Below are 7,244 nucleotides of genomic sequence, written 5' to 3' on the forward strand. Positions count from 1 at the left end.
CAGTGTTTCAATCTGATTCCTACTATGTCAGAGTCTGAGGCCAATGGTCTATAGAGGCTCCTCAAAAACATGTAAAGCAGCCAATAGAAGAAGAATAAAAAACATCAGGAAGCTTGAGAAACTTTTTTATTGTATATTGTCATTATTCTGGTCTTGGCCAATCATTGTGGCGGAAGGTCTAGCCTCCTTGGTTCTAACAGTGACAATTCCATCCCTGTGCACACCTGATCTAAAGGCCGATGACTCCAAAGCCTTGGTTTCCCCAGCTGCATTTCTGCCTCAGGGCCATCCTGGTGTTACTGCTCTTTGGAGTTAGGATGTCAACCGTGTGCTCACTGTCAAGACGCAAGGTCCCTGGGAATGGGTCGGGTAATGGTCTTCCACCTACATTTATCTGCCTAATGCCCAATGCCACCATAAGCTGTTCTGTGACACTGGTCCATCATAGAGTTGATTTCTCAAGACTGGGTGAGCTTGAGAGCTGACAGTTTAGGTGGTGGTTTGCAAGATCGGAAGTGCCAGTCAAAGAAAGAGAAACCCTCTGGGGACATAGGTTTTATTTTGCTCAGACATGGCCAGAAAATTTTTTAAATGTTTTATTTATTTATTTTGAGAGCGAGTGTGACTGGGAGAGGCAGAGAGAGAATCCCAAGCAGGCTCCACACTGCCAGCACGGAACCCGACAAGGGGCTCGATCTCACAAATCAGGAGATCATGACCTGAGCAGAAACCAAGAGTCAGATGCTTAACCGACTGAGCCACCCAGGTGCCCCTAATACCCAGAGATTTTAAGTGAATCCTCAGCAAACCTTCCACTGCCTCCTAAGAGCAGAGTATTTGCTGCCAGCAAAGGTCTCCAAGGCCTGCTCGGGACCCCAAAATCCCTACCAGTTCTTACTGGGAGCAGATCAATGGCTGGGGCTCTGGTCCCTGGTCTTGCACTGATGTTGGCTCAGGGGTTTGGGCGTTGCCTCCGCTCCAGGCATAGTAGGGAAGAGCAGTAGGATGTCTCCTGGTAACTTCTCTGCAGCTCAATGCAACTGCCGCTGCAAAGGGCACTCGACTGTGCGGCAGGAGTGCTCAGTGCTTGTTGCAAAGTGAAGAGGTGAGACTTTCTCATCAGTTTCATCTCAGTAATGATGAGAAACTTCCCTCAGGCTCCAGCCCTGCCCTGCCATGCCCTACCCTCCCTGCTGATGTCGGCAGGCAGCCGGGGCCCCCTTCCTGGTCCTGGCCACTGCCAGGATTTCTCCACGGAGGAGAAGAAGAATGTCAAACCTCCCTCTGGGCCCCCAGCTGGGGGTGATGAGGGGTGGGTAATAGGAGGAGGTGAGAACCTCACTGCTTTGAGAAGGACTAAAGGTGCAGGAAGAGTCACCCAGACTAGGATGACTGTCCCCAGCGGACCCAATTTTCCCACTTGCTGGTAGGCTTGGGCTGCTTCAGGGGTAACAAGGCTGCCCAGGGAAGGGGTGGCCCCAGCAGCTGGTTATAAAATCCTCTGAGGGACTCCTACAAGTCCATCCACACATGAGTCCCCACACTCCTGGGACCTTGGTTTCCCATTTGTGGTGCCTCCTAACATTTTCCCCTTCAAGGCTGCCCTTTCTTTCACCTGCATAAAAACATTGGGGAAAGGAGGAGGGGTTTGGCAACACGTGACGCTAACCCCACCCCCTGCAACTGACGGACCCAAGTATGAGGAACACCACGCGCTTCTTCAGGGAGTCAATGCCAGCAGCGCCAAACCCAGCCCCCAGACCACTCCTCCCCGCCCTCTCTGCCCAGTCCGCAGTCCCCTCTGAACCTCCGGGAACACTGCCCAACATGGATTGACATTTGGGTTGCCGAGGCTGACATATGACTTATTCCAGAATAAGATCCATAGAAGGCGCCCATCCAGATCTGATGTAGCCCTTTCCTCTGCAGAGGGAGAAAGTTTCAGACGTTCGGTAAAAAACCGAAAACACTGCGCAAGACGGGCGGGCAGGGCCCAAGTGCTGCTGCCCTTTCTGTGCTGCTCTGGGAGGGAGAAGTATTCCCCTCCAGCAGACTGAATTGGCAGCTTCAGAGCCTGAAGACCCTGCAACGGTGTCACTGGTGGGCCTTCCACCACCATGTGTGAATTTGCAGAAGGCAGCTGGCCCTGCACGTGGAGGGGAAGAGGGGGCTGGCCCTGGCAGTGGGTGTGCCCACAGGATGGAGCCAGGACAATTAATCAAGTGCCTTTTCTCCAGGATTTCCATTGGCCTCAGATGACAGATGGGGCAGAGGCACCCAGGAGAGCACTATTTTGGTTTCCAGCTGGGAACGTGCACTAAGTTTTCCTTAATACCCACAGCACCCAACAGGCTTTGCTGTAACACACTTTAATGCATGAAACACCCATAAATTATCCTTCAAACTGTTACAACTTCCAACCTGGAACAACTTGGAAAAACCAGCCTAGCAAGCAGGATCTTTTTTAATCTCTCAAGTCACAAGGGAAGAGAAAGTTCAAGCAGAAAACACCTTCCATGAGAATCTCAGAGATTTTTTTTTTTTTTTGAAAGGAGAGTTGTAATCAAACACTGCTAAGCCGCTTGTTCGTGTTGACCCAAAGATGCCGCTTCCTGACCTCTGAGTCCTCTCTCTGTCTCCCCTCTGTCCTTGCCGTCTGGACCCAAGGCGCTGCCCGCCCCACCCCTCCAGCTTCTCCTACACCTGGCAGCAGACAGCTGGAGGTGAGGCCTGTGACCCAAGTAGCCGGGTTAAGCTTTGGCGACTTCGGTCCAGCGCGGCTCCTTGGAGGTCCCCTGGTGCACAGGCTCCTTCTATCGAGCCCTGGGGCCCTCACTAGGGTCTCCCAGCCCTCCAGCGACTCGCGGAGGTGCCCAAGGACCCTTACTCAGTTCCCTGCACCGCTTCCAGTGAGCCCTGCCCGGCTCATCCCCTCACCTGGGGGCGACGTAGCACTTTCCGGACTCCGCGCACACACCAGCCCGCGCGCGCTACGCACTCGCCCGCCGCGGCGCAGACCACCATTCCTCCCGCCCCGGCGCGCTCGCAGCCCGCGCATCCCTCTCTCTACGCTCTTTCGCGCTCCCTCACTTGCGCGCGGTCCCCTTCTCCCTGGAGCTGGTAGTCCCTGGCACAGCCGTTGCGGCCACTGCAGGCTCCAGGGATGCCTCCCGGACTTCGGGCCATCGGGAGACCCGGAACTCCTCGACCAAAGAGCGAGAGAGAGCGCTGCTCTCCCGGACTCGCCCGCCTGCCCAGGCTCCCGCGCTCCCACACCCACTCGGGACACTGCTGCACTTCAGCCCGCGGGAGCCTCGGGGGTGCCCGGAGATCTCGCCAAAACAGGATCCATGCACTCTCTCCCGGGGAGCCCAACCGCGCCAGCCCGCGCCCCCTGCCCGCGCTGCGCCCCTCTCCGCGCTCGGTTCGGGGCAGCCTGACTCACCGCTGCGCTCCCCTCCGGCTCCCAGCGCTCTCTGCTGTGCATGAGCGCCGAGCTGCTCTAACACAAGCTTCTTGAATTCTTAGCCCCTCCTCCCGGACTCCTGAGTCACTCACTCCAAATCCTTCCCCCCACTGCAACCCTCCCCAGCCCCGGCCCAGCACCTGCTCTGGTGGGCGGAGGTGTCGGGCTATCAGGGGTCCTGGGTGTTACAGAGCGATAGCTCCCGGGAGGGCCGGCTCCACACAGCCAGGGAAGGGTTCAAGTCTCCGGAGGTCAAAGGGAAACGCACGGGGGTCGGAGGGGCCGCGCGCGCAAAGCCTGGACGGGGATTTTCTGGGGCATCAGGCGGGGGTGCCGGCTCCGGACGCCAAAGGGCCAGCAGGCCGTTGTGGGCGGAGTTGCCCGGAGCTCCCCGCACCTCCCCGCCCTTGCCTCGCGCGTCGCCTGCAGCCAGAGCTCCCGGGGTCCGCCCGACGTCACGCTCGGTGCCCTAGGCTCGCTGGCTGCCTCTGCTCCTAGCAGCCAGAGAAAAAAGCCAAGAGAGCTTTCCGCCTGGGACGCCACCCGACGCCCGGGGAGAAAAGAGCACCCAGGGAAGCTTGGCGAGATGCAGGTGCGGGGCTCCTCTGATTCAAGGGAAGGAGGCGTCTCCGAAAACCAGAACCAGCTAGAAGGCCCCCAGGCAGGGGCAAGTCGGCGTGGGGACAAGGGCTAGAGTACTTAGGCAGCAGGACTTAGATTCAGGGCTAGAACTTAAGGGCCCAGATTCCAGAAGCTTCCTTGCTGCGATCACTGATCCCTCTGAAATTGTAGGCGAATTTGTATGTCTGTGTTTGATGTGTGGATTTTTCTGGGTAGAGGGTCTGCAGCTTTCTTTAGCTTTGTAAGAGTTTGTCACTCTAAACTGATCTAGGCAGAAAGAGCCTCTGCCCAGCCTTAGGCCCTAAACAAATTCCTTCTTATCCTCACCGTGTGGACTTTAAGTGAGACAGGATCTCTGGGATTTCTTGGGTTCCTGGATTCAGAGCCTGACAGGGGAGCTCATCTGGATCCACAGCCTGCCCTTTCCCACCCCAGCCCCAAAGGAGCAAGGCAGATTTTTCACCAAGTGTACGTCATTAATTGCAATGTGCTGGGGGATCCATAGGTCTTTGAAAATTCACACCCCCTCTCCCTCTGGGGTCCAGCTCTTCAGATGTCTTCACTTCTCCCTTGAATAAATTGTATGCTGAACCCCCACCCCGTGCCTGATGTCACAAGGAGGAACAGATGTGGGGACAGAGACAGAGAGAAGCAGAGACCCCCTTTTTGGTGAAGGCATGCCAGCACAATACAGGCGAAAGCCACCCTCGCGTACTGGGATTTAGTGAGACCCAGGAGTGACTTCTGTTGTCAATCCAAGAGTAGCCCTTTACCCCCAGTGCAGGTCACTTGAACACAGCGAGGCTCTGCTTAGGCATTTCCAACCCCCTTCACACATATTGGCCTGGGGTCTTCACTTCTTTCTGTTTTCACCTTTGCCCCCATACCTAAGTTCACTCCGTGGATGCATACTCTGAGAAGGATGAGGTAGGAAGAAAGCCCCAGAAATTAAAAGTCAGCTTTAGCTTTGGTATGACCTCGTTGTTTCCCAGCAAAGGCTCTTCCACTTCTGAGTTGTTCAGATACAGACTGGTGGCTGAACACACTTTGGAGGTGGGTGCAAACGACTGGGGACACCATAAATGGCCTTTCTGCAAAGGCGGCATCAGACTCAGGGTGATGCGTTAGGAAATTAGCATCGTCAAATAAACAAAGGAATTTCCAGACAATAGGACAAATTCATTCATCAATCGTGTCATGTAGAAACTTGTTCCAAAGCACCAGCCCTACCTCTTACCTAATAGCTGCCTGAGAATTTAGGGATGAAGTTGACAATTCTAGAATAACAGAGAATATGGTTGTTGAACGCGGAGCTTTTGTGTGCAAACTTGTGGCGTCACCCAGAAGGACAAAAAGATTTGGGGCACTTGTGGTTCTTTTTCATGTGGTGTGTAAGAGGGAAATTTAAAATGATGTAAGCAGAATATAAGCCTAGATGCCCCACCCCCCAAATTGTTGATTGTATTCTGATGGCACATGTTGGTTTAATAAGAGCTCTTTCCAGCCCTGTGTAACTCTGCTTCTGTCCCTGGACTTTAAGGATCTCAAGTAAATGACATGTAAATGGCATGTAAATGACAAACAAATAAACAAACACTCCAAAGATTACTTTTTGAGCACTTACTGTGTGCCAGGCACTGTGAGATGGCCGTAGTCCCTGATCAGAGTTCATGTTCTTGTAGGAGCTGGATTATTAGTCCCTACCCACGTGTATCACAGTCTCCCCAGGTCCTGGTACGCGGTAGGTGCTCAGTACATGCTTGCTGAATCCAAGAGTGGTCAGAGCCATCTGTGGCTGTCAGACAACCCATTCACACTGCATCGGTTTCCAGCAGGTTGAGGATCAGGCTGACCCTGGCACAGAGACCACAGGCAGGTATGTCTTCGCTTGCCTTTTCCGTTTCCACGAAAGGCCCCAAAGGAAATGTCCTTCTCCTGGGTAATTGAGACAAGGACTTTAAGGCTTGGACCGGCTATGTTTATAGGAATGCAAAACAGTTGAGGGACAGCGGGCAGAAGGAATGGTGCAGACAGGCAGAGGATAAGAATGTTTTTCTGTACTAGATTTTCTCGAAAGAGCTTTTTATCTAGGGTATCAAAATAACCAGCAGCTGATGCATTTGCTGCCTTGGAGGACAGATTGTGGCGTGTGCAGAAATTGTTGTTATTTCTGAGGATTCAGAAGCCTGCAGCCGTCGAGTGCCTCATCAACAGCGACACTCAGCCTTGCACAAGGCTCCTGCCTCTCCCTTGCTTCATTCCAGAAGCCAGGACGAAGTGCACATGCTATTTAAAACACCAGGAGGCTCGGCAGCGATCTGCCAGCACTGATGGAATCGCCGGATCTGCTCGCAATACGTGTGAAACAGAAATATTGTCCCGGTTGCTGGGGGAGGTGGTAGCTTCAGCTCCAAGTTGTTTGGTTTTTTTTTTTCTTCCTTCTAATCAGCGTGGAGAAAGGCTTCAGAAGAGAAAACGCTTTGTGATGCTCACTGAGATGACATGGCCCAAATCAGAGATGATTCCTTCCTCCCACCCCCTGCCACCTCATTGACATAGGAGGAAGCAGGGGCCCGGCAAGGACGAGGGCTCAGCCAAGTACAAATGGCCAGGGTCAGGGCCAGAACTTGGGCCTCTTCTTTCTACCACCCTCTCTGAAAGAGGCCGAGGGAAAGACCTCTGGCCCTAGCCTTCGTGGGGAGGCTGGTACCTGAGCAGAGGCAGGCCAGTGTGCAGAGAACAGTCAGGGGCTCCGCTCCGTCTTCTCATCTGGGGGCCATCCCTGCCTGCTCCCCGGGCCCGCCCCTGGTTTCTCTGAAATCTTCAGTTTCTTCTCTCCAGGTTACTCGTGAACATTCACTTGCCTCAAAGAAATTGCCGGCCCTCCTGCTGCCCAACCACCGGATTTCTCAACTTCCTTCCACTATCAAATTCCCCCGCAAAGTGATCTACACCCACCGTTTCTTTGGCTCCCTTTAACTTCCTGCAATCTGGTTCCCATCTTCTTCCCCTCCCCTCCCCTTCCCAGTACTGAACTGATATTTTCTCCTTAAAGGTCACCAGTTGCAATAACAACACCGCCACCAACATACTAATCACAGCGTTTATTGAGTGCATGCTGTGTTTCAGGCGCTGGGCAGGGCATCTTACGGGCCCA

The 7,244-nt window shown here is 54.0% G+C and overlaps 1 protein-coding gene across 1 annotated transcript in view; it reads right to left on the minus strand.

Moving 5' to 3' along the window:
* NGF (nerve growth factor) overlaps positions 1–3,491 on the minus strand; it is a 53,013-nt gene extending 49,522 nt beyond the window's left edge. Inside the window, exon 1 of the mRNA XM_042953559.1 lies at positions 3,446–3,491. The gene's annotated coding sequence lies outside the window, so the exon portion shown is untranslated. The remainder of the gene's footprint in view (positions 1–3,445) is intronic.
* Positions 3,492–7,244: the final 3,753 nt, after the last annotated feature.

The sequence above is a fragment of the Panthera leo genome, chromosome C1 (genome assembly GCF_018350215.1).
Source record: "Panthera leo isolate Ple1 chromosome C1, P.leo_Ple1_pat1.1, whole genome shotgun sequence".
Lineage (NCBI taxonomy): Eukaryota > Metazoa > Chordata > Mammalia > Carnivora > Felidae > Panthera > Panthera leo.